Source organism: Mirounga angustirostris, unplaced genomic scaffold (assembly GCF_029215605.1).
Source record: "Mirounga angustirostris isolate CCGP_5_RB_7025 unplaced genomic scaffold, mMirAng1.0.hap1 SCAF_6, whole genome shotgun sequence".
Classification (NCBI taxonomy): Eukaryota; Metazoa; Chordata; class Mammalia; order Carnivora; family Phocidae; genus Mirounga; species Mirounga angustirostris.
This window is the reverse complement of record NW_026991714.1, coordinates 88,175,929-88,197,030: the sequence shown is the minus strand read 5'-3', so window position 1 is coordinate 88,197,030 and position 21,102 is coordinate 88,175,929. Positions and strand designations below refer to the sequence as shown.

The 21,102-nt window shown below is 70.6% G+C and overlaps 11 non-coding genes across 11 annotated transcripts; all 11 read right to left on the bottom strand.

The window, feature by feature from the left end:
- Positions 1–896: 896 nt before the first annotated feature.
- Positions 897–1,015, bottom strand: LOC135364872 (5S ribosomal RNA). Its single transcript, XR_010412680.1, has one exon. It is a non-coding gene; the product is annotated as a 5S ribosomal RNA (ribosomal RNA).
- A 1,813-nt stretch (positions 1,016–2,828) lies between these two features.
- Positions 2,829–2,947, bottom strand: LOC135364871 (5S ribosomal RNA). The gene has a single exon (XR_010412679.1). It is a non-coding gene; the product is annotated as a 5S ribosomal RNA (ribosomal RNA).
- A 1,811-nt stretch (positions 2,948–4,758) lies between these two features.
- On the bottom strand, positions 4,759–4,877 carry LOC135364870 (5S ribosomal RNA). The gene has a single exon (XR_010412678.1). It is a non-coding gene; the product is annotated as a 5S ribosomal RNA (ribosomal RNA).
- Positions 4,878–6,691: 1,814 nt separating this feature from the next.
- LOC135364869 (5S ribosomal RNA) lies at positions 6,692–6,810 on the bottom strand. The gene has a single exon (XR_010412677.1). It is a non-coding gene; the product is annotated as a 5S ribosomal RNA (ribosomal RNA).
- A 1,811-nt stretch (positions 6,811–8,621) lies between these two features.
- Positions 8,622–8,740, bottom strand: LOC135364868 (5S ribosomal RNA). The gene has a single exon (XR_010412676.1). It is a non-coding gene; the product is annotated as a 5S ribosomal RNA (ribosomal RNA).
- A 1,815-nt stretch (positions 8,741–10,555) lies between these two features.
- On the bottom strand, positions 10,556–10,674 carry LOC135364867 (5S ribosomal RNA). The gene has a single exon (XR_010412675.1). It is a non-coding gene; the product is annotated as a 5S ribosomal RNA (ribosomal RNA).
- A 1,811-nt stretch (positions 10,675–12,485) lies between these two features.
- Positions 12,486–12,604, bottom strand: LOC135364866 (5S ribosomal RNA). The gene has a single exon (XR_010412674.1). It is a non-coding gene; the product is annotated as a 5S ribosomal RNA (ribosomal RNA).
- Positions 12,605–14,418: 1,814 nt separating this feature from the next.
- Positions 14,419–14,537, bottom strand: LOC135364865 (5S ribosomal RNA). The gene has a single exon (XR_010412673.1). It is a non-coding gene; the product is annotated as a 5S ribosomal RNA (ribosomal RNA).
- Positions 14,538–16,348: 1,811 nt separating this feature from the next.
- On the bottom strand, positions 16,349–16,467 carry LOC135364863 (5S ribosomal RNA). Its single transcript, XR_010412671.1, has one exon. It is a non-coding gene; the product is annotated as a 5S ribosomal RNA (ribosomal RNA).
- Positions 16,468–18,294: 1,827 nt separating this feature from the next.
- LOC135364862 (5S ribosomal RNA) lies at positions 18,295–18,413 on the bottom strand. The gene has a single exon (XR_010412670.1). It is a non-coding gene; the product is annotated as a 5S ribosomal RNA (ribosomal RNA).
- A 1,811-nt stretch (positions 18,414–20,224) lies between these two features.
- LOC135364861 (5S ribosomal RNA) lies at positions 20,225–20,343 on the bottom strand. The gene has a single exon (XR_010412669.1). It is a non-coding gene; the product is annotated as a 5S ribosomal RNA (ribosomal RNA).
- Positions 20,344–21,102: the final 759 nt, after the last annotated feature.

Below are 21,102 nucleotides of genomic sequence, written 5' to 3'. Positions count from 1 at the left end.
GCGCAGCCAAGGCGTCACGAGACCCGCTCTGCTCCCGTTCCCGCCCTGGACCCACTCTGGTCCTCGGGGCATGTGGGCGATTCCTCCTCTGCTGTCGTCCTTTATATGGGGGGCTGCTTTGGGGCGAGGTGCAGGGCGCCCCCCTCTCCCCATCTTGCTGAGCGAGCGAGCCTCGGTCTTCGCTTCGCTGTTGCAGGGAGACTAAGCACGGATTCTGGTGCCAGCGGGTGGTCCCGGGCGCCAAGGGGGGAGGCCCCGGGCGACCGGCCATCTTGTGTCCTGCCCACCCGGAGCGGGGACCCCCGGCACGGGGGCAAAGGGACGGTGTTCCAAGGGAAGGAAGGGAATGCCCGCGGGTGGGAGCGCACCCCAGGGCTGCTGGGGACAAGGTGGAGGCGGGCCCAGGCCTAAGGTGGGGCCAGTTGCCCAGTGCGGTCGTGCGCTCCGGGCGGCCCGATGGAATGGCTAGGGGATCTGGGGATGAGGGCCCGAGGCGCAGGACCATGGGAGGACACGCCTGCCCAGAGCGGGTGCCGTCCGGCCCGCGCTGGCCCCGGCCCATCGGTGCCAGGGTCATCGTCGCCCTCCCGCGTTCCCTCCCTCCGAAGGCGTCGCCTTCGCCCACCCCGCCCGCCCCCATCGACCCCCAGCCCACCCCTCTGGATCCGGTGTGCGTGGGCGTGGTGGCTTGGAGGCCCAAGGGCTGGCTGGAAGACGCCTGCCCCTGCAGGGGGCACCTGCTGCGAGCCAGGGACTCGCGGTGCGGTGCGCGGCTGGCGAGGGGCCAGGGGGGCACGGGGCGTTTGGAGGAAGCCTAGTTGGGCAAGGGGGCGGGGTGCTGTGGCGGTAAAGGTATGGGAAGGGTGGCCCAAGGGGAAAGAAAAGGCAAAGAAAAAAGCCTACAGCACCCGGTATTCCCAGGCGGTCTCCCATCCAAGTACTAACCAGGCCCGACCCTGCTTAGCTTCCGAGATCAGACGAGATCGGGCGCGTTCAGGGTGGTATGGCCGTAGACGTGTGCGGCTGCCGCTGGCCGCCCTAAGAGCCTGCTCTGCGCCTCCCGGGCCCAGCCGTGCCCCTCCTCAGCCCTCACCCGAACCCCGCCTGCCCTGCGCCTTGCACCTGCCTGCCTGCCAGCCGCCCAGGGGACGTGGCCCCTCCGGTGCCCCGCAGTCGTGGAAGTCCGGGCGCTCTCCCTGCCGGGGACTCTCCAGTCCCGGGGGCCGCCGCCGCCCCACCGCCTCCTGGCTACCGGCATGGCAAAGGGAAGCGTCGGGGCGGGGCGCGGTGGGCGCGGCCCCTGAGGTGTTTTCCGCGCCCCCCACCCCCAGCGTCCCACCCGTCGCCCTAGGCCAAGCCAGGCCGGCCACCAGGCCTTTCTGCCTCTCCACCCCGCCTGGCTCCAAGCCAACCCGGAGCCACCGGCGCCCCCAGGGACCCTCCTCATCAGCCCAACCCCGTCGCCCTTCCTCCGCCACCCTTCCCCTGCCCACCCACCGACAAGAGGACCCGACTGAGGGACACCAGAAGCCGGCTGGCATAGACAGACGCACAGACCCACGGGGAAAGACAGAGACACGGACGGACGGACGGACGGAGATGTAGACAGAGAGGAAGAGAGGGACAGAGAGGGAGAACACAGACAGAGTATCCAACACACACCCCCGCTCTGGCCCCAAGACAGACAGACGCGGACCCTGACCTGGATGCGGACAGGGACGGAGACACAGGGGCACACCCCAGAAACAGACACACACACCACACACACACCACACACACCACACACACACCACACACACACACACACACACACAGAGGAAGAGACTGTGTTGGCTAGGCAGCTAGCCCTCCTCGGGAGGGTGGTCGTGCTTGGGTGGGCTCTGGGCACCGAGGAGCCCCCCGGGGCCGAGGTCGCGCAGCCAAGGCCTCAGGAGACCCGCCCTGCTCCCGTTCCCGCCCAGGACCCACTCTGGGCCTGGGGGCGTGCGGGCGATTCCTCCTCTGCTCTCGTCCTTTATTTGGGGGGCCGCTTTGGGGCGTGGTGCAGGGCCGCCCCCTCCCGCCGTCTTGCCGAGCGAGCGAGCCTCGCTGTGCGCTTCGCTGTTGCGGGGACACTGAGCACGGAGTCGGGGGCCAACGGGTGGTCCCGGGTGCCAACGGGGGAGGCCCCGGGCGGTCGGCCATCTTGTGTCCTGCCCACACGGAGCGAGGACCCCCGGCCTGGGGGCAGAGGGACGGTGTTCCGCGGGAAGGAAGGGAATGCCCGCGCGCGCGGGAGCGCAGCCCAGGGCGGGTGGGGAGAAGGTGGAGGCGGGCCCAGGCCTAAGGTGGGGCCGGTTGCCCGGTGCGCTTGTGCACTCGGGGCGGCCCAAGGGAATGGCTAGGGGCTCCGGGGATGAGGCCCCGAGGCGCAGGACCTTGGGAGGGCACGCCTGCCGAGACGGGGTGCCGTCCCGCCCGCGCTCCCCCCGCCCCAAGCCCGCGGGCGGTCCTCGCCGCCCTCCCCCTTTCCCTCCCTGCGAAGCCGCCGCCTCCGCCCACCCAGCCCGCCCCCACCTCCCCCAGCCCGCCCCTCTGGATCGGGTGTGCGTGGGCGTGGTGGCTGTGAGGTGGAAGGGCTGGGGGCTGCCTGCCGGTGCAGCGGGCACAAGCTGCGAGACAGGGACCCTCGGTGCGGTGCGCGGCTGGCGAGGGGCCAGGGGGGCACCGGGCGTTTGCAGGAGGCCTTGTTGGGCAAGGGGCGGAGGGGGCGGGGCGGGGGGGGGGGGACTGTGGCGGCGAAGGGAGAGGAAGGGAGGCCGAAGGGGAAAGAAAAGGCAAAGAAAAAAAGCCTACAGCACCCGGTATTCCCAGGCGGTCTCCCATCCAAGTACTAACCAGGCCCGACCCTGCTTAGCTTCCGAGATCAGACGAGATCGGGCGCGTTCAGGGTGGTATGGCCGTAGACGTGTGCCGCTGCCGCTGGCCGCCCTAAGAGCCTGCTCTGCGCCTCCGGGCCGCAGCCGTGCCCCTCCTCAGCCCCCAACCGCCCCACGCCTGCCCTGTGCCTTGCACCTGCCTGCCTGCCAAACCGCCCAGAGGACGTGGCGCCTCCAGCGCCCCGCAGTCGCGGAACACCGAGCGCTCTCACGGCCCGATACTCTCCAGACCCGGGGGCCGCCGCCTGGCTCCCGAGAGGGCCAAGGGGAGCGTCGGGGCGCGGGGGGCGTGGCCCGCGCGCTGTTCTCCGCGCCCCCCCACCCCCGGCGCCCCACCCGCCGCCCTTAGGGCAAGCCAGGCCCGCCACCAGGCCCTTCCGCCTCTCCACCCCGGCCTGGTTCCAAGCCAACCCGGAGCCACCGGCGCCCCCAGGGACCCTCCTCATCAGCCCAACCCCGTCGCCCTTCCTCCGCCACCCTTCCCCTGCCCACCCACCGACAAGAGGACCCGACTGAGGGACACCAGAAGCCGGCTGGCATAGACAGACGCACAGACCCACGGGGAAAGACAGAGACACGGACGGACGGAGATGTAGACAGAGAGGAAGAGAGAGACAGAGAGGGAGACACAGACAGAGTATCCAACACACGCCCCCGCTCTGGCCCCAAGACAGACAGACGCGGACCCTGACCTGGATGCGGACAGGGACGGAGACACAGGGGCACACCACAGAAACAGACACACACCCCCCACCCCACACCCCACACCCCACACACCCCACACACCCCCACACCCCCACACCCCCACCCACCCCCCCACCCATCCCCCCGCCCCCCCACACACACAAACAGGAGGAGACTGTGTTGGCTAGGCAGCTAGCCCTCGGGAGGGTGGTCGTGCTTGGGTGGGCTCTGGGCACCGAGGAGCCCCTCGGGGCCGAGATGCGCAGCCAAGGCGTCACGAGACCCGCTCTGCTCCCGTTCCCGCCCTGGACCCACTCTGGTCCTCGGGGCATGTGGGCGATTCCTCCTCTGCTGTCGTCCTTTATATGGGGGGCTGCTTTGGGGCGAGGTGCAGGGCGCCCCCCTCTCCCCATCTTGCTGAGCGAGCGAGCCTCGGTCTTCGCTTCGCTGTTGCAGGGAGACTAAGCACGGATTCTGGTGCCAGCGGGTGGTCCCGGGCGCCAAGGGGGGAGGCCCCGGGCGACCGGCCATCTTGTGTCCTGCCCACCCGGAGCGGGGACCCCCGGCACGGGGGCAAAGGGACGGTGTTCCAAGGGAAGGAAGGGAATGCCCGCGGGTGGGAGCGCACCCCAGGGCTGCTGGGGACAAGGTGGAGGCGGGCCCAGGCCTAAGGTGGGGCCAGTTGCCCAGTGCGGTCGTGCGCTCCGGGCGGCCCGATGGAATGGCTAGGGGATCTGGGGATGAGGGCCCGAGGCGCAGGACCATGGGAGGACACGCCTGCCCAGAGCGGGTGCCGTCCGGCCCGCGCTGGCCCCGGCCCATCGGTGCCAGGGTCATCGTCGCCCTCCCGCGTTCCCTCCCTCCGAAGGCGTCGCCTTCGCCCACCCCGCCCGCCCCCATCGACCCCCAGCCCACCCCTCTGGATCCGGTGTGCGTGGGCGTGGTGGCTTGGAGGCCCAAGGGCTGGCTGGAAGACGCCTGCCCCTGCAGGGGGCACCTGCTGCGAGCCAGGGACTCGCGGTGCGGTGCGCGGCTGGCGAGGGGCCAGGGGGGCACGGGGCGTTTGGAGGAAGCCTAGTTGGGCAAGGGGGCGGGGTGCTGTGGCGGTAAAGGTATGGGAAGGGTGGCCCAAGGGGAAAGAAAAGGCAAAGAAAAAAGCCTACAGCACCCGGTATTCCCAGGCGGTCTCCCATCCAAGTACTAACCAGGCCCGACCCTGCTTAGCTTCCGAGATCAGACGAGATCGGGCGCGTTCAGGGTGGTATGGCCGTAGACGTGTGCGGCTGCCGCTGGCCGCCCTAAGAGCCTGCTCTGCGCCTCCCGGGCCCAGCCGTGCCCCTCCTCAGCCCTCACCCGAACCCCGCCTGCCCTGCGCCTTGCACCTGCCTGCCTGCCAGCCGCCCAGGGGACGTGGCCCCTCCGGTGCCCCGCAGTCGTGGAAGTCCGGGCGCTCTCCCTGCCGGGGACTCTCCAGTCCCGGGGGCCGCCGCCGCCCCACCGCCTCCTGGCTACCGGCATGGCAAAGGGAAGCGTCGGGGCGGGGCGCGGTGGGCGCGGCCCCTGAGGTGTTTTCCGCGCCCCCCACCCCCAGCGTCCCACCCGTCGCCCTAGGCCAAGCCAGGCCGGCCACCAGGCCTTTCTGCCTCTCCACCCCGCCTGGCTCCAAGCCAACCCGGAGCCACCGGCGCCCCCAGGGACCCTCCTCATCAGCCCAACCCCGTCGCCCTTCCTCCGCCACCCTTCCCCTGCCCACCCACCGACAAGAGGACCCGACTGAGGGACACCAGAAGCCGGCTGGCATAGACAGACGCACAGACCCACGGGGAAAGACAGAGACACGGACGGACGGACGGACGGAGATGTAGACAGAGAGGAAGAGAGGGACAGAGAGGGAGAACACAGACAGAGTATCCAACACACACCCCCGCTCTGGCCCCAAGACAGACAGACGCGGACCCTGACCTGGATGCGGACAGGGACGGAGACACAGGGGCACACCCCAGAAACAGACACACACACCACACACACACCACACACACCACACACACACCACACACACACACACACACACACAGAGGAAGAGACTGTGTTGGCTAGGCAGCTAGCCCTCCTCGGGAGGGTGGTCGTGCTTGGGTGGGCTCTGGGCACCGAGGAGCCCCCCGGGGCCGAGGTCGCGCAGCCAAGGCCTCAGGAGACCCGCCCTGCTCCCGTTCCCGCCCAGGACCCACTCTGGGCCTGGGGGTGTGCGGGCGATTCCTCCTCTGCTCTCGTCCTTTATTTGGGGGGCCGCTTTGGGGCGTGGTGCAGGGCCGCCCCCTCCCGCCGTCTTGCCGAGCGAGCGAGCCTCGCTGTGCGCTTCGCTGTTGCGGGGACACTGAGCACGGAGTCGGGGGCCAACGGGTGGTCCCGGGTGCCAACGGGGGAGGCCCCGGGCGGTCGGCCATCTTGTGTCCTGCCCACACGGAGCGAGGACCCCCGGCCTGGGGGCAGAGGGACGGTGTTCCGCGGGAAGGAAGGGAATGCCCGCGCGCGCGGGAGCGCAGCCCAGGGCGGGTGGGGAGAAGGTGGAGGCGGGCCCAGGCCTAAGGTGGGGCCGGTTGCCCGGTGCGCTTGTGCACTCGGGGCGGCCCAAGGGAATGGCTAGGGGCTCCGGGGATGAGGCCCCGAGGCGCAGGACCTTGGGAGGGCACGCCTGCCGAGACGGGGTGCCGTCCCGCCCGCGCTCCCCCCGCCCCAAGCCCGCGGGCGGTCCTCGCCGCCCTCCCCCTTTCCCTCCCTGCGAAGCCGCCGCCTCCGCCCACCCAGCCCGCCCCCACCTCCCCCAGCCCGCCCCTCTGGATCGGGTGTGCGTGGGCGTGGTGGCTGTGAGGTGGAAGGGCTGGGGGCTGCCTGCCGGTGCAGCGGGCACAAGCTGCGAGACAGGGACCCTCGGTGCGGTGCGCGGCTGGCGAGGGGCCAGGGGGGCACCGGGCGTTTGCAGGAGGCCTTGTTGGGCAAGGGGCGGAGGGGGCGGGGCGGGGGGGGGGGGGACTGTGGCGGCGAAGGGAGAGGAAGGGAGGCCGAAGGGGAAAGAAAAGGCAAAGAAAAAAAGCCTACAGCACCCGGTATTCCCAGGCGGTCTCCCATCCAAGTACTAACCAGGCCCGACCCTGCTTAGCTTCCGAGATCAGACGAGATCGGGCGCGTTCAGGGTGGTATGGCCGTAGACGTGTGCCGCTGCCGCTGGCCGCCCTAAGAGCCTGCTCTGCGCCTCCGGGCCGCAGCCGTGCCCCTCCTCAGCCCCCAACCGCCCCACGCCTGCCCTGTGCCTTGCACCTGCCTGCCTGCCAAACCGCCCAGAGGACGTGGCGCCTCCAGCGCCCCGCAGTCGCGGAACACCGAGCGCTCTCACGGCCCGATACTCTCCAGACCCGGGGGCCGCCGCCTGGCTCCCGAGAGGGCCAAGGGGAGCGTCGGGGCGCGGGGGGCGTGGCCCGCGCGCTGTTCTCCGCGCCCCCCCACCCCCGGCGCCCCACCCGCCGCCCTTAGGGCAAGCCAGGCCCGCCACCAGGCCCTTCCGCCTCTCCACCCCGGCCTGGTTCCAAGCCAACCCGGAGCCACCGGCGCCCCCAGGGACCCTCCTCATCAGCCCAACCCCGTCGCCCTTCCTCCGCCACCCTTCCCCTGCCCACCCACCGACAAGAGGACCCGACTGAGGGACACCAGAAGCCGGCTGGCATAGACAGACGCACAGACCCACGGGGAAAGACAGAGACACGGACGGACGGAGATGTAGACAGAGAGGAAGAGAGAGACAGAGAGGGAGACACAGACAGAGTATCCAACACACGCCCCCGCTCTGGCCCCAAGACAGACAGACGCGGACCCTGACCTGGATGCGGACAGGGACGGAGACACAGGGGCACACCACAGAAACAGACACACACCCCCCACCCCACACCCCACACCCCACACACCCCACACACCCCCACACCCCCACACCCCCACCCACCCCCCCACCCATCCCCCCGCCCCCCCACACACACAAACAGGAGGAGACTGTGTTGGCTAGGCAGCTAGCCCTCGGGAGGGTGGTCGTGCTTGGGTGGGCTCTGGGCACCGAGGAGCCCCTCGGGGCCGAGATGCGCAGCCAAGGCGTCACGAGACCCGCTCTGCTCCCGTTCCCGCCCTGGACCCACTCTGGTCCTCGGGGCATGTGGGCGATTCCTCCTCTGCTGTCGTCCTTTATATGGGGGGCTGCTTTGGGGCGAGGTGCAGGGCGCCCCCCTCTCCCCATCTTGCTGAGCGAGCGAGCCTCGGTCTTCGCTTCGCTGTTGCAGGGAGACTAAGCACGGATTCTGGTGCCAGCGGGTGGTCCCGGGCGCCAAGGGGGGAGGCCCCGGGCGACCGGCCATCTTGTGTCCTGCCCACCCGGAGCGGGGACCCCCGGCACGGGGGCAAAGGGACGGTGTTCCAAGGGAAGGAAGGGAATGCCCGCGGGTGGGAGCGCACCCCAGGGCTGCTGGGGACAAGGTGGAGGCGGGCCCAGGCCTAAGGTGGGGCCAGTTGCCCAGTGCGGTCGTGCGCTCCGGGCGGCCCGATGGAATGGCTAGGGGATGTGGGGATGAGGGCCCGAGGCGCAGGACCATGGGAGGACACGCCTGCCCAGAGCGGGTGCCGTCCGGCCCGCGCTGGCCCCGGCCCATCGGTGCCAGGGTCTTCGTCGCCCTCCCGCGTTCCCTCCCTCCGAAGGCGTCGCCTTCGCCCACCCCGCCCGCCCCCATCGACCCCCAGCCCAGCCCTCTGGATCCGGTGTGCGTGGGCGTGGTGGCTTGGAGGCCCAAGGGCTGGCTGGAAGACGCCTGCCCCTGCAGGGGGCACCTGCTGCGAGCCAGGGACTCGCGGTGCGGTGCGCGGCTGGCGAGGGGCCAGGGGGGCACGGGGCGTTTGGAGGAAGCCTAGTTGGGCAAGGGGGCGGGGTGCTGTGGCGGTAAAGGTATGGGAAGGGTGGCCCAAGGGGAAAGAAAAGGCAAAGAAAAAAGCCTACAGCACCCGGTATTCCCAGGCGGTCTCCCATCCAAGTACTAACCAGGCCCGACCCTGCTTAGCTTCCGAGATCAGACGAGATCGGGCGCGTTCAGGGTGGTATGGCCGTAGACGTGTGCGGCTGCCGCTGGCCGCCCTAAGAGCCTGCTCTGCGCCTCCCGGGCCCAGCCGTGCCCCTCCTCAGCCCTCACCCGAACCCCGCCTGCCCTGCGCCTTGCACCTGCCTGCCTGCCAGCCGCCCAGGGGACGTGGCCCCTCCGGTGCCCCGCAGTCGTGGAAGTCCGGGCGCTCTCCCTGCCGGGGACTCTCCAGTCCCGGGGGCCGCCGCCGCCCCACCGCCTCCTGGCTACCGGCATGGCAAAGGGAAGCGTCGGGGCGGGGCGCGGTGGGCGCGGCCCCTGAGGTGTTTTCCGCGCCCCCCACCCCCAGCGTCCCACCCGTCGCCCTAGGCCAAGCCAGGCCGGCCACCAGGCCTTTCTGCCTCTCCACCCCGCCTGGCTCCAAGCCAACCCGGAGCCACCGGCGCCCCCAGGGACCCTCCTCATCAGCCCAACCCCGTCGCCCTTCCTCCGCCACCCTTCCCCTGCCCACCCACCGACAAGAGGACCCGACTGAGGGACACCAGAAGCCGGCTGGCATAGACAGACGCACAGACCCACGGGGAAAGACAGAGACACGGACGGACGGACGGACGGAGATGTAGACAGAGAGGAAGAGAGGGACAGAGAGGGAGAACACAGACAGAGTATCCAACACACACCCCCGCTCTGGCCCCAAGACAGACAGACGCGGACCCTGACCTGGATGCGGACAGGGACGGAGACACAGGGGCACACCCCAGAAACAGACACACACACCACACACACACCACACACACCACACACACACCACACACACACACACACACACACAGAGGAAGAGACTGTGTTGGCTAGGCAGCTAGCCCTCCTCGGGAGGGTGGTCGTGCTTGGGTGGGCTCTGGGCACCGAGGAGCCCCCCGGGGCCGAGGTCGCGCAGCCAAGGCCTCAGGAGACCCGCCCTGCTCCCGTTCCCGCCCAGGACCCACTCTGGGCCTGGGGGCGTGCGGGCGATTCCTCCTCTGCTCTCGTCCTTTATTTGGGGGGCCGCTTTGGGGCGTGGTGCAGGGCCGCCCCCTCCCGCCGTCTTGCCGAGCGAGCGAGCCTCGCTGTGCGCTTCGCTGTTGCGGGGACACTGAGCACGGAGTCGGGGGCCAACGGGTGGTCCCGGGTGCCAACGGGGGAGGCCCCGGGCGGTCGGCCATCTTGTGTCCTGCCCACACGGAGCGAGGACCCCCGGCCTGGGGGCAGAGGGACGGTGTTCCGCGGGAAGGAAGGGAATGCCCGCGCGCGCGGGAGCGCAGCCCAGGGCGGGTGGGGAGAAGGTGGAGGCGGGCCCAGGCCTAAGGTGGGGCCGGTTGCCCGGTGCGCTTGTGCACTCGGGGCGGCCCAAGGGAATGGCTAGGGGCTCCGGGGATGAGGCCCCGAGGCGCAGGACCTTGGGAGGGCACGCCTGCCGAGACGGGGTGCCGTCCCGCCCGCGCTCCCCCCGCCCCAAGCCCGCGGGCGGTCCTCGCCGCCCTCCCCCTTTCCCTCCCTGCGAAGCCGCCGCCTCCGCCCACCCAGCCCGCCCCCACCTCCCCCAGCCCGCCCCTCTGGATCGGGTGTGCGTGGGCGTGGTGGCTGTGAGGTGGAAGGGCTGGGGGGGCTGCCTGCCGGTGCAGCGGGCACAAGCTGCGAGACAGGGACCCTCGGTGCGGTGCGCGGCTGGCGAGGGGCCAGGGGGGCACCGGGCGTTTGCAGGAGGCCTTGTTGGGCAAGGGGCGGAGGGGGCGGGGCGGGGGGGGGGGGACTGTGGCGGCGAAGGGAGAGGAAGGGAGGCCGAAGGGGAAAGAAAAGGCAAAGAAAAAAAGCCTACAGCACCCGGTATTCCCAGGCGGTCTCCCATCCAAGTACTAACCAGGCCCGACCCTGCTTAGCTTCCGAGATCAGACGAGATCGGGCGCGTTCAGGGTGGTATGGCCGTAGACGTGTGCCGCTGCCGCTGGCCGCCCTAAGAGCCTGCTCTGCGCCTCCGGGCCGCAGCCGTGCCCCTCCTCAGCCCCCAACCGCCCCACGCCTGCCCTGTGCCTTGCACCTGCCTGCCTGCCAAACCGCCCAGAGGACGTGGCGCCTCCAGCGCCCCGCAGTCGCGGAACACCGAGCGCTCTCACGGCCCGATACTCTCCAGACCCGGGGGCCGCCGCCTGGCTCCCGAGAGGGCCAAGGGGAGCGTCGGGGCGCGGGGGGCGTGGCCCGCGCGCTGTTCTCCGCGCCCCCCCACCCCCGGCGCCCCACCCGCCGCCCTTAGGGCAAGCCAGGCCCGCCACCAGGCCCTTCCGCCTCTCCACCCCGGCCTGGTTCCAAGCCAACCCGGAGCCACCGGCGCCCCCAGGGACCCTCCTCATCAGCCCAACCCCGTCGCCCTTCCTCCGCCACCCTTCCCCTGCCCACCCACCGACAAGAGGACCCGACTGAGGGACACCAGAAGCCGGCTGGCATAGACAGACGCACAGACCCACGGGGAAAGACAGAGACACGGACGGACGGAGATGTAGACAGAGAGGAAGAGAGAGACAGAGAGGGAGACACAGACAGAGTATCCAACACACGCCCCCGCTCTGGCCCCAAGACAGACAGACGCGGACCCTGACCTGGATGCGGACAGGGACGGAGACACAGGGGCACACCACAGAAACAGACACACACCCCCCACCCCACACCCCACACCCCACACACCCCACACACCCCCACACCCCCACACCCCCACCCACCCCCCCACCCATCCCCCCGCCCCCCCACACACACAAACAGGAGGAGACTGTGTTGGCTAGGCAGCTAGCCCTCGGGAGGGTGGTCGTGCTTGGGTGGGCTCTGGGCACCGAGGAGCCCCTCGGGGCCGAGATGCGCAGCCAAGGCGTCACGAGACCCGCTCTGCTCCCGTTCCCGCCCTGGACCCACTCTGGTCCTCGGGGCATGTGGGCGATTCCTCCTCTGCTGTCGTCCTTTATATGGGGGGCTGCTTTGGGGCGAGGTGCAGGGCGCCCCCCTCTCCCCATCTTGCTGAGCGAGCGAGCCTCGGTCTTCGCTTCGCTGTTGCAGGGAGACTAAGCACGGATTCTGGTGCCAGCGGGTGGTCCCGGGCGCCAAGGGGGGAGGCCCCGGGCGACCGGCCATCTTGTGTCCTGCCCACCCGGAGCGGGGACCCCCGGCACGGGGGCAAAGGGACGGTGTTCCAAGGGAAGGAAGGGAATGCCCGCGGGTGGGAGCGCACCCCAGGGCTGCTGGGGACAAGGTGGAGGCGGGCCCAGGCCTAAGGTGGGGCCAGTTGCCCAGTGCGGTCGTGCGCTCCGGGCGGCCCGATGGAATGGCTAGGGGATCTGGGGATGAGGGCCCGAGGCGCAGGACCATGGGAGGACACGCCTGCCCAGAGCGGGTGCCGTCCGGCCCGCGCTGGCCCCGGCCCATCGGTGCCAGGGTCATCGTCGCCCTCCCACGTTCCCTCCCTCCGAAGGCGTCGCCTTCGCCCACCCCGCCCGCCCCCATCGACCCCCAGCCCACCCCTCTGGATCCGGTGTGCGTGGGCGTGGTGGCTTGGAGGCCCAAGGGCTGGCTGGAAGACGCCTGCCCCTGCAGGGGGCACCTGCTGCGAGCCAGGGACTCGCGGTGCGGTGCGCGGCTGGCGAGGGGCCAGGGGGGCACGGGGCGTTTGGAGGAAGCCTAGTTGGGCAAGGGGGCGGGGTGCTGTGGCGGTAAAGGTATGGGAAGGGTGGCCCAAGGGGAAAGAAAAGGCAAAGAAAAAAGCCTACAGCACCCGGTATTCCCAGGCGGTCTCCCATCCAAGTACTAACCAGGCCCGACCCTGCTTAGCTTCCGAGATCAGACGAGATCGGGCGCGTTCAGGGTGGTATGGCCGTAGACGTGTGCGGCTGCCGCTGGCCGCCCTAAGAGCCTGCTCTGCGCCTCCCGGGCCCAGCCGTGCCCCTCCTCAGCCCTCACCCGAACCCCGCCTGCCCTGCGCCTTGCACCTGCCTGCCTGCCAGCCGCCCAGGGGACGTGGCCCCTCCGGTGCCCCGCAGTCGTGGAAGTCCGGGCGCTCTCCCTGCCGGGGACTCTCCAGTCCCGGGGGCCGCCGCCGCCCCACCGCCTCCTGGCTACCGGCATGGCAAAGGGAAGCGTCGGGGCGGGGCGCGGTGGGCGCGGCCCCTGAGGTGTTTTCCGCGCCCCCCACCCCCAGCGTCCCACCCGTCGCCCTAGGCCAAGCCAGGCCGGCCACCAGGCCTTTCTGCCTCTCCACCCCGCCTGGCTCCAAGCCAACCCGGAGCCACCGGCGCCCCCAGGGACCCTCCTCATCAGCCCAACCCCGTCGCCCTTCCTCCGCCACCCTTCCCCTGCCCACCCACCGACAAGAGGACCCGACTGAGGGACACCAGAAGCCGGCTGGCATAGACAGACGCACAGACCCACGGGGAAAGACAGAGACACGGACGGACGGACGGACGGAGATGTAGACAGAGAGGAAGAGAGGGACAGAGAGGGAGAACACAGACAGAGTATCCAACACACACCCCCGCTCTGGCCCCAAGACAGACAGACGCGGACCCTGACCTGGATGCGGACAGGGACGGAGACACAGGGGCACACCCCAGAAACAGACACACACACCACACACACACCACACACACCACACACACACCACACACACACACACACACACACAGAGGAAGAGACTGTGTTGGCTAGGCAGCTAGCCCTCCTCGGGAGGGTGGTCGTGCTTGGGTGGGCTCTGGGCACCGAGGAGCCCCCCGGGGCCGAGGTCGCGCAGCCAAGGCCTCAGGAGACCCGCCCTGCTCCCGTTCCCGCCCAGGACCCACTCTGGGCCTGGGGGCGTGCGGGCGATTCCTCCTCTGCTCTCGTCCTTTATTTGGGGGGCCGCTTTGGGGCGTGGTGCAGGGCCGCCCCCTCCCGCCGTCTTGCCGAGCGAGCGAGCCTCGCTGTGCGCTTCGCTGTTGCGGGGACACTGAGCACGGAGTCGGGGGCCAACGGGTGGTCCCGGGTGCCAACGGGGGAGGCCCCGGGCGGTCGGCCATCTTGTGTCCTGCCCACACGGAGCGAGGACCCCCGGCCTGGGGGCAGAGGGACGGTGTTCCGCGGGAAGGAAGGGAATGCCCGCGCGCGCGGGAGCGCAGCCCAGGGCGGGTGGGGAGAAGGTGGAGGCGGGCCCAGGCCTAAGGTGGGGCCGGTTGCCCGGTGCGCTTGTGCACTCGGGGCGGCCCAAGGGAATGGCTAGGGGCTCCGGGGATGAGGCCCCGAGGCGCAGGACCTTGGGAGGGCACGCCTGCCGAGACGGGGTGCCGTCCCGCCCGCGCTCCCCCCGCCCCAAGCCCGCGGGCGGTCCTCGCCGCCCTCCCCCTTTCCCTCCCTGCGAAGCCGCCGCCTCCGCCCACCCAGCCCGCCCCCACCTCCCCCAGCCCGCCCCTCTGGATCGGGTGTGCGTGGGCGTGGTGGCTGTGAGGTGGAAGGGCTGGGGGCTGCCTGCCGGTGCAGCGGGCACAAGCTGCGAGACAGGGACCCTCGGTGCGGTGCGCGGCTGGCGAGGGGCCAGGGGGGCACCGGGCGTTTGCAGGAGGCCTTGTTGGGCAAGGGGCGGAGGGGGCGGGGCGGGGGGGGGGGGGACTGTGGCGGCGAAGGGAGAGGAAGGGAGGCCGAAGGGGAAAGAAAAGGCAAAGAAAAAAAGCCTACAGCACCCGGTATTCCCAGGCGGTCTCCCATCCAAGTACTAACCAGGCCCGACCCTGCTTAGCTTCCGAGATCAGACGAGATCGGGCGCGTTCAGGGTGGTATGGCCGTAGACGTGTGCCGCTGCCGCTGGCCGCCCTAAGAGCCTGCTCTGCGCCTCCGGGCCGCAGCCGTGCCCCTCCTCAGCCCCCAACCGCCCCACGCCTGCCCTGTGCCTTGCACCTGCCTGCCTGCCAAACCGCCCAGAGGACGTGGCGCCTCCAGCGCCCCGCAGTCGCGGAACACCGAGCGCTCTCACGGCCCGATACTCTCCAGACCCGGGGGCCGCCGCCTGGCTCCCGAGAGGGCCAAGGGGAGCGTCGGGGCGCGGGGGGCGTGGCCCGCGCGCTGTTCTCCGCGCCCCCCCACCCCCGGCGCCCCACCCGCCGCCCTTAGGGCAAGCCAGGCCCGCCACCAGGCCCTTCCGCCTCTCCACCCCGGCCTGGTTCCAAGCCAACCCGGAGCCACCGGCGCCCCCAGGGACCCTCCTCATCAGCCCAACCCCGTCGCCCTTCCTCCGCCACCCTTCCCCTGCCCACCCACCGACAAGAGGACCCGACTGAGGGACACCAGAAGCCGGCTGGCATAGACAGACGCACAGACCCACGGGGAAAGACAGAGACACGGACGGACGGAGATGTAGACAGAGAGGAAGAGAGAGACAGAGAGGGAGACACAGACAGAGTATCCAACACACGCCCCCGCTCTGGCCCCAAGACAGACAGACGCGGACCCTGACCTGGATGCGGACAGGGACGGAGACACAGGGGCACACCACAGAAACAGACACACACCCCCCACCCCACACCCCACACCCCACACACCCCACACACCCCCACACCCCCACACCCCCACCCACCCCCCCACCCATCCCCCCGCCCCCCCACACACACAAACAGGAGGAGACTGTGTTGGCTAGGCAGCTAGCCCTCGGGAGGGTGGTCGTGCTTGGGTGGGCTCTGGGCACCGAGGAGCCCCTCGGGGCCGAGATGCGCAGCCAAGGCGTCACGAGACCCGCTCTGCTCCCGTTCCCGCCCTGGACCCACTCTGGTCCTCGGGGCATGTGGGCGATTCCTCCTCTGCTGTCGTCCTTTATATGGGGGGCTGCTTTGGGGCGAGGTGCAGGGCGCCCCCCTCTCCCCATCTTGCTGAGCGAGCGAGCCTCGGTCTTCGCTTCGCTGTTGCAGGGAGACTAAGCACGGATTCTGGTGCCAGCGGGTGGTCCCGGGCGCCAAGGGGGGAGGCCCCGGGCGACCGGCCATCTTGTGTCCTGCCCACCCGGAGCGGGGACCCCCGGCACGGGGGCAAAGGGACGGTGTTCCAAGGGAAGGAAGGGAATGCCCGCGGGTGGGAGCGCACCCCAGGGCTGCTGGGGACAAGGTGGAGGCGGGCCCAGGCCTAAGGTGGGGCCAGTTGCCCAGTGCGGTCGTGCGCTCCGGGCGGCCCGATGGAATGGCTAGGGGATCTGGGGATGAGGGCCCGAGGCGCAGGACCATGGGAGGACACGCCTGCCCAGAGCGGGTGCCGTCCGGCCCGCGCTGGCCCCGGCCCATCGGTGCCAGGGTCTTCGTCGCCCTCCCGCGTTCCCTCCCTCCGAAGGCGTCGCCTTCGCCCACCCCGCCCGCCCCCATCGACCCCCAGCCCAGCCCTCTGGATCCGGTGTGCGTGGGCGTGGTGGCTTGGAGGCCCAAGGGCTGGCTGGAAGACGCCTGCCCCTGCAGGGGGCACCTGCTGCGAGCCAGGGACTCGCGGTGCGGTGCGCGGCTGGCGAGGGGCCAGGGGGGCACGGGGCGTTTGGAGGAAGCCTAGTTGGGCAAGGGGGCGGGGTGCTGTGGCGGTAAAGGTATGGGAAGGGTGGCCCAAGGGGAAAGAAAAGGCAAAGAAAAAAGCCTACAGCACCCGGTATTCCCAGGCGGTCTCCCATCCAAGTACTAACCAGGCCCGACCCTGCTTAGCTTCCGAGATCAGACGAGATCGGGCGCGTTCAGGGTGGTATGGCCGTAGACGTGTGCGGCTGCCGCTGGCCGCCCTAAGAGCCTGCTCTGCGCCTCCCGGGCCCAGCCGTGCCCCTCCTCAGCCCTCACCCGAACCCCGCCTGCCCTGCGCCTTGCACCTGCCTGCCTGCCAGCCGCCCAGGGGACGTGGCCCCTCCGGTGCCCCGCAGTCGTGGAAGTCCGGGCGCTCTCCCTGCCGGGGACTCTCCAGTCCCGGGGGCCGCCGCCGCCCCACCGCCTCCTGGCTACCGGCATGGCAAAGGGAAGCGTCGGGGCGGGGCGCGGTGGGCGCGGCCCCTGAGGTGTTTTCCGCGCCCCCCACCCCCACCCCCACCCCCAGCGTCCCACCCGTCGCCCTAGGCCAAGCCAGGCCGGCCACCAGGCCTTTCTGCCTCTCCACCCCGCCTGGCTCCAAGCCAACCCGGAGCCACCGGCGCCCCCAGGGACCCTCCTCATCAGCCCAACCCCGTCGCCCTTCCTCCGCCACCCTTCCCCTGCCCACCCACCGACAAGAGGACCCGACTGAGGGACACCAGAAGCCGGCTGGCATAGACAGACGCACAGACCCACGGGGAAAGACAGAGACACGGACGGACGGACGGACGGAGATGTAGACAGAGAGGAAGAGAGGGACAGAGAGGGAGAACACAGACAGAGTATCCAACACACACCCCCGCTCTGGCCCCAAGACAGACAGACGCGGACCCTGACCTGGATGCGGACAGGGACGGAGACACAGGGGCACACCCCAGAAACAGACACACACACCACACACACACCACACACACCACACACACACCACACACACACACACACACACACACAGAGGAAGAGACTGTGTTGGCTAGGCAGCTAGCCCTCCTCGGGAGGGTGGTCGTGCTTGGGTGGGCTCTGGGCACCGAGGAGCCCCCCGGGGCCGAGGTCGCGCAGCCAAGGCCTCAGGAGACCCGCCCTGCTCCCGTTCCCGCCCAGGACCCACTCTGGGCCTGGGGGCGTGCGGGCGATTCCTCCTCTGCTCTCGTCCTTTATTTGGGGGGCCGCTTTGGGGCGTGGTGCAGGGCCGCCCCCTCCCGCCGTCTTGCCGAGCGAGCGAGCCTCGCTGTGCGCTTCGCTGTTGCGGGGACACTGAGCACGGAGTCGGGGGCCAACGGGTGGTCCCGGGTGCCAACGGGGGAGGCCCCGGGCGGTCGGCCATCTTGTGTCCTGCCCACACGGAGCGAGGACCCCCGGCCTGGGGGCAGAGGGACGGTGTTCCGCGGGAAGGAAGGGAATGCCCGCGCGCGCGGGAGCGCAGCCCAGGGCGGGTGGGGAGAAGGTGGAGGCGGGCCCAGGCCTAAGGTGGGGCCGGTTGCCCGGTGCGCTTGTGCACTCGGGGCGGCCCAAGGGAATGGCTAGGGGCTCCGGGGATGAGGCCCCGAGGCGCAGGACCTTGGGAGGGCACGCCTGCCGAGACGGGGTGCCGTCCCGCCCGCGCTCCCCCCGCCCCAAGCCCGCGGGCGGTCCTCGCCGCCCTCCCCCTTTCCCTCCCTGCGAAGCCGCCGCCTCCGCCCACCCAGCCCGCCCCCACCTCCCCCAGCCCGCCCCTCTGGATCGGGTGTGCGTGGGCGTGGTGGCTGTGAGGTGGAAGGGCTGGGGGCTGCCTGCCGGTGCAGCGGGCACAAGCTGCGAGACAGGGACCCTCGGTGCGGTGCGCGGCTGGCGAGGGGCCAGGGGGGCACCGGGCGTTTGCAGGAGGCCTTGTTGGGCAAGGGGCGGAGGGGGCGGGGCGGGGGGGGGGGGACTGTGGCGGCGAAGGGAGAGGAAGGGAGGCCGAAGGGGAAAGAAAAGGCAAAGAAAAAAAGCCTACAGCACCCGGTATTCCCAGGCGGTCTCCCATCCAAGTACTAACCAGGCCCGACCCTGCTTAGCTTCCGAGATCAGACGAGATCGGGCGCGTTCAGGGTGGTATGGCCGTAGACGTGTGCCGCTGCCGCTGGCCGCCCTAAGAGCCTGCTCTGCGCCTCCGGGCCGCAGCCGTGCCCCTCCTCAGCCCCCAACCGCCCCACGCCTGCCCTGTGCCTTGCACCTGCCTGCCTGCCAAACCGCCCAGAGGACGTGGCGCCTCCAGCGCCCCGCAGTCGCGGAACACCGAGCGCTCTCACGGCCCGATACTCTCCAGACCCGGGGGCCGCCGCCTGGCTCCCGAGAGGGCCAAGGGGAGCGTCGGGGCGCGGGGGGCGTGGCCCGCGCGCTGTTCTCCGCGCCCCCCCACCCCCGGCGCCCCACCCGCCGCCCTTAGGGCAAGCCAGGCCCGCCACCAGGCCCTTCCGCCTCTCCACCCCGGCCTGGTTCCAAGCCAACCCGGAGCCACCGGCGCCCCCAGGGACCCTCCTCATCAGCCCAACCCCGTCGCCCTTCCTCCGCCACCCTTCCCCTGCCCACCCACCGACAAGAGGACCCGACTGAGGGACACCAGAAGCCGGCTGGCATAGACAGACGCACAGACCCACGGGGAAAGACAGAGACACGGACGGACGGAGATGTAGACAGAGAGGAAGAGAGAGACAGAGAGGGAGACACAGACAGAGTATCCAACACACGCCCCCGCTCTGGCCCCAAGACAGACAGACGCGGACCCTGACCTGGATGCGGACAGGGACGGAGACACAGGGGCACACCACAGAAACAGACACACACCCCCCACCCCACACCCCACACCCCACACACCCCACACACCCCCACACCCCCACACCCCCACCCACCCCCCCACCCATCCCCCCGCCCCCCCACACACACAAACAGGAGGAGACTGTGTTGGCTAGGCAGCTAGCCCTCGGGAGGGTGGTCGTGCTTGGGTGGGCTCTGGGCACCGAGGAGCCCCTCGGGGCCGAGATGCGCAGCCAAGGCGTCACGAGACCCGCTCTGCTCCCGTTCCCGCCCTGGACCCACTCTGGTCCTCGGGGCATGTGGGCGATTCCTCCTCTGCTGTCGTCCTTTATATGGGGGGCTGCTTTGGGGCGAGGTGCAGGGCGCCCCCCTCTCCCCATCTTGCTGAGCGAGCGAGCCTCGGTCTTCGCTTCGCTGTTGCAGGGAGACTAAGCACGGATTCTGGTGCCAGCGGGTGGTCCCGGGCGCCAAGGGGGGAGGCCCCGGGCGACCGGCCATCTTGTGTCCTGCCCACCCGGAGCGGGGACCCCCGGCACGGGGGCAAAGGGACGGTGTTCCAAGGGAAGGAAGGGAATGCCCGCGGGTGGGAGCGCACCCCAGGGCTGCTGGGGACAAGGTGGAGGCGGGCCCAGGCCTAAGGTGGGGCCAGTTGCCCAGTGCGGTCGTGCGCTCCGGGCGGCCCGATGGAATGGCTAGGGGATCTGGGGATGAGGGCCCGAGGCGCAGGACCATGGGAGGACACGCCTGCCCAGAGCGGGTGCCGTCCGGCCCGCGCTGGCCCCGGCCCATCGGTGCCAGGGTCATCGTCGCCCTCCCGCGTTCCCTCCCTCCGAAGGCGTCGCCTTCGCCCACCCCGCCCGCCCCCATCGACCCCCAGCCCACCCCTCTGGATCCGGTGTGCGTGGGCGTGGTGGCTTGGAGGCCCAAGGGCTGGCTGGAAGACGCCTGCCCCTGCAGGGGGCACCTGCTGCGAGCCAGGGACTCGCGGTGCGGTGCGCGGCTGGCGAGGGGCCAGGGGGGCACGGGGCGTTTGGAGGAAGCCTAGTTGGGCAAGGGGGCGGGGTGCTGTGGCGGTAAAGGTATGGGAAGGGTGGCCCAAGGGGAAAGAAAAGGCAAAGAAAAAAGCCTACAGCACCCGGTATTCCCAGGCGGTCTCCCATCCAAGTACTAACCAGGCCCGACCCTGCTTAGCTTCCGAGATCAGACGAGATCGGGCGCGTTCAGGGTGGTATGGCCGTAGACGTGTGCGGCTGCCGCTGGCCGCCCTAAGAGCCTGCTCTGCGCCTCCCGGGCCCAGCCGTGCCCCTCCTCAGCCCTCACCCGAACCCCGCCTGCCCTGCGCCTTGCACCTGCCTGCCTGCCAGCCGCCCAGGGGACGTGGCCCCTCCGGTGCCCCGCAGTCGTGGAAGTCCGGGCGCTCTCCCTGCCGGGGACTCTCCAGTCCCGGGGGCCGCCGCCGCCCCACCGCCTCCTGGCTACCGGCATGGCAAAGGGAAGCGTCGGGGCGGGGCGCGGTGGGCGCGGCCCCTGAGGTGTTTTCCGCGCCCCCCACCCCCAGCGTCCCACCCGTCGCCCTAGGCCAAGCCAGGCCGGCCACCAGGCCTTTCTGCCTCTCCACCCCGCCTGGCTCCAAGCCAACCCGGAGCCACCGGCGCCCCCAGGGACCCTCCTCATCAGCCCAACCCCGTCGCCCTTCCTCCGCCACCCTTCCCCTGCCCACCCACCGACAAGAGGACCCGACTGAGGGACACCAGAAGCCGGCTGGCATAGACAGACGCACAGACCCACGGGGAAAGACAGAGACACGGACGGACGGACGGACGGAGATGTAGACAGAGAGGAAGAGAGGGACAGAGAGGGAGAACACAGACAGAGTATCCAACACACACCCCCGCTCTGGCCCCAAGACAGACAGACGCGGACCCTGACCTGGATGCGGACAGGGACGGAGACACAGGGGCACACCCCAGAAACAGACACACACACCACACACACACCACA